This window comes from Scylla paramamosain, chromosome 9, assembly GCF_035594125.1.
Source record: "Scylla paramamosain isolate STU-SP2022 chromosome 9, ASM3559412v1, whole genome shotgun sequence".
Lineage (NCBI taxonomy): Eukaryota > Metazoa > Arthropoda > Malacostraca > Decapoda > Portunidae > Scylla > Scylla paramamosain.
Window position 1 is genome coordinate 8557005 of NC_087159.1, and position 12996 is coordinate 8570000.

General features: G+C 38.2%; 1 long non-coding RNA gene across 10 annotated transcripts in view; it reads right to left on the reverse strand.

Moving 5' to 3' along the window:
* The window catches only part of LOC135103527 (uncharacterized), a 91522-nt gene that overhangs the window by 5987 nt on the left and 72539 nt on the right, over positions 1-12996 (reverse strand). For 7 of the 10 annotated variants that reach the window (XR_010270094.1, XR_010270100.1, XR_010270095.1 and 4 more), the window contains 3 exons: positions 3932-4062; positions 2577-2694; positions 1428-1575 (listed from right to left, as the gene is read on the reverse strand). This is a non-coding gene — a long non-coding RNA (uncharacterized LOC135103527). Of the gene's footprint in view, positions 1-1427; positions 1576-2576; positions 2695-3619; positions 3748-3897; positions 4063-9552; positions 9677-12996 lie in introns of those variants that run through there. The other 3 variants (XR_010270097.1, XR_010270092.1, XR_010270101.1) reach the window with 3 other exon arrangements.

A 12996-nucleotide genomic window follows, 5' to 3' on the forward strand; every position in this document is an offset into this window, starting at 1 on the left:
TGTGCCACAACTTTATTCCCATGAGTGAGGACACAGTGGGGTGCCAGGCAGGCAGAGCAGTGACTGAATGTCCCTCTGTAGAGAAACAAGCTTGCTCTCCTTCCAGTGTTTTAAGATGTGTCTGTTATCTTGTGCCAGGTCAAGTCACAGCCATTGTGTGCTGCCCCAAGGGTGTCAGGTGCAACACTTGGGCTGCTGCTGCTGCTGTTGTTGTGTCTTGTTTAGCACAGCACACAGCATGTTGTACATGCACCTAATGTGGTTGACTATTAATAATGAATATATAGTTTAGAACATGTTGGTATCAATAACCTGCGATTTTTCTGACATTTATAGTATACATAGTATGAATTTTCTTATTGCAAAAATGTTATCTATTTGATTTTTGTTCCCTCAGTATAAATACATGCATCATGGGCTGAGAAATTATGAAATAGCTATAATTAACATAAGAATGAATGATGAATAAAAAAAACGGTCTCTCTCTCTCTCTCTCTCTCTCTCTCTCTCTCTCTCTCTCTCTCTCTCTCTCTCTCTCTCTCTCTCTCTCTCTCTCTCTCTCTCTCTCTTGCCACGTATGAAAAGGGCAGTTAACGTTCCATAATTGTAAAATCTTGGATTTTGATGATGACAAAGAGGAATGTTGTGATCGACAGGAGAAAGGTGTGTTGACACTTTTTTTCGTGTACGAGAGTTTTTGGCTTAAGGCAAGAAAATGAAGTGAAAAAAAAAAAAGTCCACTGAGGTGCCAGTTCCCAAAGAAAACAACCAAATGAATTATTCAAAGTTTGAGGATTCTTGAAACCACCCTTTTGACAGAGTTCATGTCATAGGAAGGAGAAAATACAAAAGCAGATGGGGAGCTCTAGAATTTGCTGAAGGTATCAGCACAGTATTGTCCGAATAGGTTCGGACATGTAGAGACACATTCCCTTAAAGCTCTTTAATGAGCAGCATTTTAGTATTACTTCATGGTTCGTAAGGGGTGGTGGTGATACTGGAGGTGAAGTACATGTTGTTTATGGTGAGGGTGAAAAGTGAGGTGTACTACTAGTGTGTGTGTTAAGGGAAGGTGTGGGGGGGGGGATAGAAATAAACGGTGGCATGTTTGAAGTGCTATAAAAGTAAGAAAAAAATAGATAAGAGCACACACCTGTATGCCTAGAGCTGCTAACATGTCCCTGTATACGCACACCAAACCACTCTGTAAGGTGCTTAAACAAACATCTACTACCGGCGGATCAACCCCTCTAGAAATCGTATGTACCTTCTGACCATGGGTAAGATATCTTTAATGTGCATTTAATGTAAAACTTATCACTCATCTAGAACCTCTTAGTTACTTGACGTAGTATAATGGAGATTCTTGAGGAGACCCATCAGAAACACTCACCAAACACGAGGGAGGAGAGATAAGAAATGCTTACCCAGGCTATGACTCATGGTCTTGCTGTCTAATCTCATACTGGTGGGTAAATAAGCGACCTTCACGTCACTGCTTCACTTGTGTCGCCACCAAAGTTCCTCTCGAAGCTCTCGTATCGCAGTTCCGGTGCTTCGGGAAGTTCATTCCTTCTGTGTGGAATCGTCAATTTAGTAAGTCATCTTGATTATTATTTAGAATCGGGGGAAGGAGGGGTTATATTCGACAGTTTAATTTTAGAATACCGATTCCTTTCACTATATCAAGAGAGTGCAAGTGATAGATATCTAGAGTATATACGGAGTTAGAACTTGGCAGCGCGCGCGCACGTTGTGTGTGTGTATGGAGGGGCGATTATGGATTACGGTGGCGTCATGTCAACATTAATACGATCAAAACATCAAGAAAAGAACAGATTAACAATGGCACACAAACCTGAAGACAGCTGCTAACAAACGCAATACGAAACACAAGGGCGCTGTGGCTCCTTGGAGGGCACAGAGCACCCCTCACTCATGGGGGACACTAGGGGTACCAAGGCCGGTGATGGGCAAGTAGTAGGAGGCGTGGGCATTGTAAGTGGGCGGGAGTCGGGGAGGCTCAAACTCGGTGGGGATGGAATTAGTCTCGTCGGTGGTGACAGAGGGTGGGGAACTCCGGGAGAGATTCACGCTGCTGGTGGTTGTTGGGTGGTGACTAGGGCTGGGGAACTTGGGGGAGACAGTTCACGCTGCTAGGAGTGTTTTGGGGTGCTGGGATTAGGGGAGAAGGTTGAGGACACTGAATGATGGCTGGAAGTAAAGCATTTCAAAGAAGCATTTCAGAGAAACAAACGGTAGGTAAAACAGGGAATCAATCTAATATTTTTTTCCCCCTTATCTATGGGATACGAGGTATGGCAAAATATCAGCGCTAGTGTCTAGTGTAGTATATTTCTCTTTTCTTTACTTTGCTATAAAATGTCCGCGTACCCATTTCTTGCAGATACTCTACAGGACCTCCAAACAAAAAGTCCTTTACGTACGTAAGCCACCAGTGAAAAATTCCCTCTGCAAACCGACTGTCTAGATCTAACCTCTCTAAATAAGCACTTCATTATTTGGCCTTGCACGACAAACGCGGGCGAGGAAGGATAAAGACCTCGGTGACTCACCTGCCATGACATGCTGCCGGCTGGCTTAATCCTAGTTAGTAACTGAGTTGGGTTTGCAAAGCGTTACAGATTCACTTAAGACGTCACCAACGATTCTCTCGAAGCTCCGATGACGCGGCTTCAGGACACCGAGAAATTATTTTAAATTAGTAATTTTCTGAATACATTTAGTGCCGTTACATGTTTTTATATAATTTTCATCATTATCAGTGTGAGTAATAGGAAAGATTGTCTATAAACTGGTTGGGGGAAAGTAATAAACGTACGTGGTAACGGTTGGAACAAGCTTGGAGTTTAATCTGCTACTTCATCGTAATAATGGTTAAAAGCTTTTGTTATAATAAATCGTGATAACAGAGCGATAAATCATTTCTCTCCCCCTTTCCCCCTCTCTCCTCTCTCCCTCATCGCGTTTCATTATATGCAAATGACATATGAACGAGTTATTTGGTTCTCAGCTTGACTACACCTCAAATCATTTGATACTTGCCCTATTATGTTCCCAGACCGTCTGTGACTCATACCCGCTTCATCAACATTCGGGTTCGGAGCGGTATCCCGATCAGTTGAATTCTTAAACAGTAAACACACAGAGAGAGAGAGAGAGAGAGAGAGAATCTTCTGGAGCCAAACATCCTCCGAAAGCGATTGCAAATTTTTCTTAGGGAACGTATTATCCTGAATCAGCCATGTTCAGTATGAAGTTCCCATCACAGTCGCTTCAGACATTGTTTTTGCAGCACGTGTCACTTCCCTGCTGTACAACCATCATTGTTTTCCAAGAGATAATTTGGGGATATTACATTTGACAATACTGGTCCTTGTTGTACCAGCAAGTGTCCGAGACATAAGGGGAGTGACGGGTCGTTAGAGGGGGTAGGTAAAAAAAAAAATAAATAAATAAAAAAAATAAATAAATAAATACGATGCAAATTTCACAGATGAAAACCAGGAAACTGTCCCAGAATACTAATCTATCACAGACAGACACGCACACAGTATCAAATAACGTTACTAATTGGGGGGTAAACACTAAAATTAACCTTGCTTTTAATAATAACGGCAGGGGCGATTGAGGACGGTGATGGCAGGTTATGGTGTAGTGAAATGCAGCTCCTTGGACTGGTATGTGTATGGCTACAACGAATGAGGGAGGTGGAGGTGACGTGTGTGTGTGTGTGTGTGTGCGTGTATGTGTGTGTGTAATGGCGGCGTAATGTTCAAACTACTATGAAAATCAAAGATGTGTTAAGAGAAAAACTTATATGTGTAAACTACAAAGGACACGTAAGTATGTAAAGAATCCGTGAAGGACACTTACCAAACAAAAAGGAGAACTGATAAGGACCGCTCACCTTTGCCGTGGCACGCTTGGCAGCCGAAAAAGAGTTCTGTACGTCACTGGCTGCTCCACTCGTGACGCTCACCAAGGGTCCTCTCGAAGCTCCAATGACACGGCTTCGGTGCATCACAACTCATTCCCATTCTGCGTGGAAGCAGCAATGAAAAAAGTCATTATGATCACAATTAATGCTGTTACATATGTCGATTATTTTTATTACATTATTTTAAGTTATGATTAACAGGAAAACGTGTCCTTAAACTGGCTAAAAGAAAAAAAAATAGGCATAATATTGGTATGTTCATCGGTTTCGAGCTTAAAACGGAAATTTGGGGATATAAAGTGAGCTAGTCAGTCACGTGGTTCGGTAGTTCATTCTCATTTCTGAGTTGTTGCTGCGGATCTTAAATCACTGAAGTCTCATCCCAGCACCTTCACATTTTCATCTGATAGTTGCTCCATTTTCCAGTTATTTCAGTGTACAGAGAATAATGAAATGTGAGACACATCGCTCGATTACAATAGATGGCAAACTCTCTCTCTCTCTCTCTCTCTCTCTCTCTCTCTCTCTCTCTCTCTCTCTCTCTCTCTCTCTCTCTCTCTCATTCACACATTGCGTTCATGCCAACTTAAGTAGATCTGCTTGAATGACACACATAACTCGAAACATATTACCTCCTGTTAAAACTCTTAATTAACGGTTCACCACTCCTCCTTTAAAATAATAATAAATGAAAAATAAACATATATACAGCTAAGTAACAAGATAAAGCTCAATAGGATCAGACAAAAGTGGTGGCGAGTGGAAAATATAACGAAAACTGACAACTTGCTGCTAAAGAAAACAAAAAAAAAAAAAGTCTGGGAATTCCTTTTCAACCAAATAGCAATACTACAAACGAGTCAAGGATTGCTCGGATACTCGACATCCTTTCATGGAAGGTGTCAAGGAGAGGATGTGAAGCAAAGTACCCAGGATATGTGTAATATTCACTTACTATTGAAGAAAAAGGTTAATATTTTCTACCGCTGTTTGGTATTAAACGTGATTTTTTATACGTAATCTTAGTACAAATGCTGGTTTATGTAAGAGTAGAGGAGAGATAATATAAATGTTGCTCGGATAAGGTGATAATAAAATAACATCGTTTTGGAAAAGAATTTACTTATACCTTTGGTGTTCTTGTGGAAGAGAGAGAGAGAGAGAGAGAGAGAGAGAGAGAGAGAGAGAGAGAGAGAGAGAGAGAGAGAGAGAGAGAGAGAATTAATTAATGTGTGAAGTTCGCATTTATCTAAATAAGTACGGTAATCGAAAACTAGATATGAATATATATATATATATATATATATATATATATATATATATATATATATATATATATATATATATATATATATATATATATATATATATATATATATATATATATATATATATATATATATATATATATATATATATATATATATATATATATATATATATATATAGTGAAATTTAACTTACGGCAAGTCAAGACACAATCAAAATCATATGGATTGCTCTAATTCGTGCGCGCGCGCGCACACACACACACACACACACACACACACACACACACACACACACACACACACACACACACACACGAATGTACAGGAGTGTTTGTGACGATTCATGTTTGAAGGACTGAACTTATCTATAAAATCTATCACGGCGTCACATCAATTTTATCATAAAAGAAACGTCATAAAAGGGGTTAAAATAGCAGCAGCTGTGACGCCATTGTGACGTCTTGAACTGATAAATCCCCTTAACTTTGTGTGACTGTCCTTGGCGTGCACGGGGAGGAGGAATGAAGGCCACTTAACCATGCCCACGCAATTCTCACTACTACAACTAGTACTACTACTATTACTACTGCTACTACATCTACATCTTCCGCTTCCACGAGTACTACAACCGTCACAACCAGGATTCATCGAACACTGGCCGTGTTTTGGCAAGGCATGTTACTCAAAGGTTCAACGTCTAACAGTCCAACTGTTCAACGAGTATATGATGGACTAAAAAGAAAAATCACGTTAAGTATGAATGACAGAGTATATGGAAGTTTTGCATATTTCTCTCGTTGTTTCTTGATACTTTTTATCATCAGCATTACCATTAGAGTGATATGTTCGATGACATTAAACACTAACCATTTTTTTTTCTTTTATTCAGTTAAAAGAAGTCTGTGTTTTATGTAAGAAAAAAGTAAAACAACAACAGCAAGAGCAACGAAAGATCACAGCAACTCTTCCTTTCCTTTATCACGTGGGCCACCTTCTCCGTCCTGCTGTCACAACCTGCAATGCGCTGTGGTGCAATGACCTGCTTTGTCCCGCCGACCCAGCAGACTCGTTCCCGTGACACACACATACACGCCAATCACGATTTCTACTCTCAGACTTCGAGGTGCAAGATGAGGAATACACACCAAGGCAATCACCAAGGCTACATATTTTCTGCTATAATCTCTGCCATCTGCCAAATCGAATACCACCAGAAACAGGATGTGTATGGAAATGTGCATTTGATAGCGTTTGACGAAGGTTTCCGTGATTTTTCTGGAACTACAACAACAACAACAACAACAACAACAACTACTACTACTACTACTACTACTACTACTACTACTACTACTAATACTAATACTACAGACTTGTAAATGTTTGCTAGAGAGGTAAGGCACAGTGCGAGGTTAAAAGCACGAAAGAAAATACATGATAGAAAACGAGTGTTGTGTATTGCATGGGATACTATGTTGTTGTCGGATGCCTCCCGGTCTTAAGTGAAATACCGTAAAAAATAAAGTCGTTAGAGTGCTATTATTACACGCATTGCAGAGCTTAGCGTCCATGTTCACCTCTGTCTCCTTGGTTTGTGTACCTGCCGTGCAACATTTGTACTGAGCAAACTTCGCGGAGAGTTGTAATTTTCGTGTATTTTCTTGTGTTTCCTGATAAGTTTTTTCCATTAAATTACCATTCTAATTTTGTTCTATAAGGACTTGAATAAACTTTTGGTGACCCTGAATAACGTTTTCCCAACTATACACTGTGAATACTGTTAAACATGCTGAAATAAAATAAATAAATGAATAAATTAATAATAAAAAGCATATAAAAAATTTACCTTATTCATGAAATCTACATAAGAAAAACACGTGCAACAAAACCGAGACAAAATCACGTTTTTTTTTTTTTTTGCTTGTTTGTTTGTGTTTTTCCCACCACACGATGAGCTTAATATCAAAACAGTTCTCCCACAAATCACCACTTACCGGAAAGATAAAATAATGCCAAGTCTCATATATCAAAACCATAAAATAAGAAAAATAAATAAAAAAATGGAGTGGACTGCAGACTCTTGAATAACAAAATCCTAAAATAACAATGATGCATTCCACTAAAATAAGACGACTTTGTACCTAACTTTTATAACAACGTTGGTCTTCGAATCACGCTTATAACAAAACAGCGTCTTGACCAAACAAACAAACACAGAATAAAAGTAGAGATAAAAGCATGATGAAAATGTCACTAAAACGAAATGACTCTTGACATTGCACAGCCTTTTATAAATGTATCGTGTCTCCATGCAATAGGAAATGAGCCAGTTCTTCAAAGCCACATAACGTTCATGCGTTTCTTTTCTTTATCATGCTGTGCGGATGGAAACACTACGTCAGGCGGCCAGGACAGGAAGGCATGATAAAAAAAAAAAAAGTCAGGATTATACATATTACTGTTAACATTCTCTCTCTCTCTCTCTCTCTCTCTCTCTCTCTCTCTCTCTCTCTCTCTCTCTCTCTCTCTCTCTCTCTCTCTCTCTCTCTCTCTCTCTCTCTCTCTCTCTCTCTCTTACACAAACACACAAGAGAGAGAGAGAGAGAGAGAGAGAGAGAGAGAGAGAGAGAGAGAGAGAAACACGAGAGGGAACTACAAAAGACTCACTGGCCCATACATGGAAACTCTCACACCCTACCACTCTCTCTCTCTCTCTCTCTCTCTCTCTCTCTCTCTCTCTCTCTCTCTCTCTCTCTCTCTCTCTCTCTCTCTCTCTCTCTCTCCACACATCCTTTACCATTTATGGCCTCTCATCTGAACCCAGTTTATCTTCTCGACTTCCTTTCATCTTTATAAAAATATAGCTAAAAATAAATATAGAAAGGAAGAAAATTTGAAAGAAACAACGAAGGAAAGAAAGAAAGAAAGAAAGATACAGACAGAAAGAAAGAAAGAGAGAAAGAAAGAAAGGATGAAAGAAAGAAAATAAGCAACAAAAAAAACAGACAGACAGCCAGACAGACCGATAGAAAGAGACAAAAAAAAGACTGAAGAAGAAAGAAAAAAAGAAAAATAAAGAGAAAAAGAAGGAAGGAGGAACAGCCGAAAAAAAAAGCAAAAATACTTGACAAATGCAACTAAAAGTATATGAAAACCTCTTTCCTTGTGAACCATAAAGAGCACTATTAACTTTTCTTCGGTTCATTGCTATTCTTTCTGTTTCCCTCCCTTTTGTTTTATGTTAGTGAATAATATTGTGAGGAATAACGAACTATCCATGTTATGACTCAGATCATAACACGAAAAGATAAGAGCGAGGCATCAACACCACAATAACCCTCCCTCCCCAACCCCCCACCCTAAAATAAAAAAAATAAAAAAAATAAAAAATAAATAAAAAAAAATAAAATAAAAAAATATATATAAATAAAGCCAACTACGAGGACTGAGTAATTAATGTCAACTTGTGTTGACATTAATTACGTAGGATATTTCACGGCATTTAGATTCCACGCAGGACACTTTGAAGGGATGCGAAAGTTTGGAGTTTCTGAGATTTTGTGACCGACTGGCGCAAGTTTTTAGGGAAGCGAGGAGGAAGTCTGAAAGTGTTAGTATCTAAGAGTATGGAAGGGCGAACAAGGGAATGAAAAAATAAATAAATAAATAAATAAATAAATAAAAAATGAAAAGTGTGGGAAGGATATTAGTCATGATATCGAGACAACAAGAGTACAAAGTTAACTAACTAACAATAAAAAAGGAAAATCGACGAAAGAACCAAAAGACAAGCAATGAAATACCAAACTGACACGAACAAAGGACAAAAATAAATAAATAAATAAATAAATAAATAAATAAATAAAAAACCCTCCGCAATTTTACTAAAAACGAACGAGAACAAAAATAAGTATAAGATCATTGTAAGATTATAAGGAAAGCTGGATTGTAAGACCATTAGATCTATAAGAACTTAAAAAAACATAACGAAACCTGCAAGAAGTCAACAAAATCAACAAACCCACACGTGGCGATCCCTATATAATGCATACATATTCACTTTCACCCATTACACCTGTCCATGTATTCGTGAATCTGTCTAACTTTCTCTAAAACCTTCCCTACTGACTTAGTATAAACAACATGCTGACTGAGTGCATTCCAATTAAAGTATCAATTTCAATATATTTCCTTTTTACGTCAGAACTTATCATGCTTCAACATTTTATCTATTCGTTTTACCGCTACTGCAAAAAAAAAAAAAAACTGTAAAGCAGAACCAAGATAAAAGAAAACGATAACAAAATCTCATCCAGTACATACCAGCGAGCATAAAATTACGAGAACCGAAACAGAATAACCTGACGAGGAAAGCGAAAAATACGAATATCTAACGGTACGCAAATACAAACGACAGAACACCGACGGCACACAACCACACACACGAATAACAGGACAGAACAACGGACACGGCGCCGAAAGGACATTGGCAGGGCATTAACAGGACACACTGTACAAGGGACGTGATGAAGTGACCGGCGCCTCGACAAAAGCAGCTCAGGAATCGTGTTAAAACTTCATCCGTCTATTTATTGAGGAGTTCGACCTGGGGGATTTACTCTCTCTCTCTCTCTCTCTCTCTCTCTCTCTCTCTCTCTCTCTCTCTCTCTCTCTCTCTCTCTCTCTCTCTCTCTCTATAAACAACGGTACCAGAGAGAGAGAGAGAGAGAGAGAGAGAGAGAGAGAGAGAGAGAGAGAGAGAGAGAGAGAGAGAGAGAGAGAATGGAAGAAAGAAAAGGGATACAGAGGAGAAAAGGTTTGAAGTAGGAAAGTGAACAATGATCTCTCTCTCGTGTGTGTGTGTGTGTGTGTGTGTGTGTGTGTGTGTGTGTGTGTGTGTGTGTGTGTGTGTGTGTGTGTGTGTGTGTGTGTGTGTGTGTGTGTGTGTGTGTGTGTGTGTGTGTGTGTGTGTGTGTGTGTGTGTGTGCGTGCGTGGTGGGTTTGGTAGGGTTCTGTAGAGGTGAGTGAAGGGTCTTGCCTGGCACCGGAAACCACTAACTGGAGACGTTATGTGATAGTGTGTCAGAGAGAGAGAGAGAGAGAGAGAGAGAGAGAGAGAGAGAGAGAGAGAGAGAGAGAGAGAGAGAGAGAGAGAGAGAGAGAGACTTACCACGAACTCCTTTATCAGTTCTCTCTAGTGTCGCTCCGGATGCAACAGAACAGGACAGAGAAATATATACGTACAAACCGGGTTTTTTCTTTTTTATTTCTTTCTCCTTTTATCATATTTGTTGTATTCACCAGTTTTCTGTTTTAATAAAAGTTTAGGAACATTCTGGGAAAGGAAGTTATCTGTTGTACCCTTTAGTTTGATATATATATATATATATATATATATATATATATATATATATATATATATATATATATATATATATATATATATATATATATATATATATATATATATATATATATATATATATATATATATATATATATATATATATATATATATATATATATATATATATATATATAACATGCACATGAAAATAACAAAACAAAAAGAAGAGAAAACCGTAAAAAAGAAAAGAAAATTAAAAGAAAACGAAAACTGAAGATGAAAAGATGCACGACACACACACACACACACACACACACACACACACACACACACACACACACACACACACACGGAAACAAACACATTCTTTCTTCTTATATACAAAAAAAAAAAAAGAAGGAGCTTTCAACATTTTCTTTCGTCACTTTTTTCCACCCCTATTGAGTTGAGTGGTGGTCGCGGGTGTGTGGGTGGGGGGGGTTTGACGGAGGAGGGGAGACCTGGGGAGGAGGAGGGGGTAGGTGTGTCAAGGGGGCCTCAGCGGGGGGCGGCATTGGTTTGTGAGGAACCGGAAGTTGAGATGAGACGTTGTGGGTTACCTCACATTCACCCAACTCCTTCCACCCGCCTCTCTCTCGTTCTCCCCTTTTTTTCCTCATTTTTTTCTCTCTCTTCTGTTTACGCTGTCTTTCCTTTTTTCCATCTTTAAAAAAAAAATCTTTCATTTATCTTTTTAAGCCTCTCCTATTCTTTTTGTAACTTTTATTTCCTTTATCTCCGATCTTAATTTTTCTTCCCTCGTGATTTTCCATTTCATCTATTTCTTTTTTCATCTTACCTATAACGTTATTGCTATATTTTCTTTTACTTTTTTTCTTAATCTATTCATCTGGATTAATCTCGCATTCTTTTATTCCTTCTTTTCATTTCTCTTGATCTCTACTTCTTACTTTTTTTCTTCTCTCTGACCTTTCCTGTCTTTCCTTCATTTACCTTCTTGCTTTTCTTTCTCTTATTTCCTTTCCTCTTCAGTGTTACGTTCCTCCTCTTCCTTGTATTGTTCTTATTCTTGCTCTCTTTTACGTTTTCCTTTTCATCTCTGTACGTACCTCCTCCTCCTCCTCCACTTCGTCTCCTCAAATTCACCTCCTTTATAGACATTTCCCACATTACACGATTCCCACACACACACACACACACACACACACACACACACACACACACACACACACACTCAGTTCCTCATAGATTACCCTCTCCAAAAAAGGCCAAGAAAAAGAGAAGAAAAACACCCATGATGTCTTCCCAGTCAAAAGAAGCAGACGAGGGTGACGACGAGTCCTAAAAGTGATGAAAAAAATTGAGATTTAGGAAACAAAAAGTGAGTGAGAGATGGGAGAAGGAGAAGACCGCAGAGACCAGTTAGCGGCTGCCTGGTCTGGGAGGCTGGACCGACCGCACACCCATTAACCCGACCCTCAAAGGACTCAGCCGCGCCTCTAATGAACTGGGAACAAAAGACCATCAACCTGTGAGAACGTTCGCCCCCCGCTCGCTGCCGCAGAGACCCTGGTGGCGACGCGGCAGTGGACGGAGAGATAGACTGGCGGGCTTCTGAAGAGAGAGAGAGAGAGAGAGAGAGAGAGAGAGAGAGAGAGAGAGAGAGAGAGAGAGAGAGAGAGAGAGAGATATATATATATATATATATATATATATATATATATATATATATATATATATATATATATATATATATATATATATATATATATATATATATATATATATATATATATATATATATATATATATATATATATATATATATATATATATATATAGAGAGAGAGAGAGAGAGAGAGAGAGAGAGAGAGAGAGAGAGAGAGAGAGAGAGAGAGAGAGAGAGAGAGAGAGTATATATATATATATATATATATATATATATATATATATATATATATATATATATATATATATATATATATATATATATATATATATATATATATATATATATATATATATATACTCTCTCTCTCTCTCTCTCTCTCTCTCTCTCTCTCTCTCTCTCTCTCTCTCTCTCTCTCTCTATATATATATATATATATATATATATATATATATATATATATATATATATATATATATATATATATATATATATATATTACTGCTTTTCTGATTCATTTTTCTAATAGTGTTTCACAGTTTCGTCCAATATGCTCAATATATGTTCTTATTATTTATTAATTTTTATTTATTTTATTATTTTTTTTTTTTTTCGTTTCATTAATTTCCATCCTCTCCTCCTTACCTCTGCTCTTGGTCCTCGTGCTCCTCATCCTCTCCTATAATCCCTCTATGCCCCCGAAATTTCAGACTTTTCTCGTCTTCATGTCCCCCCCCAAAAAAAAAAAAGA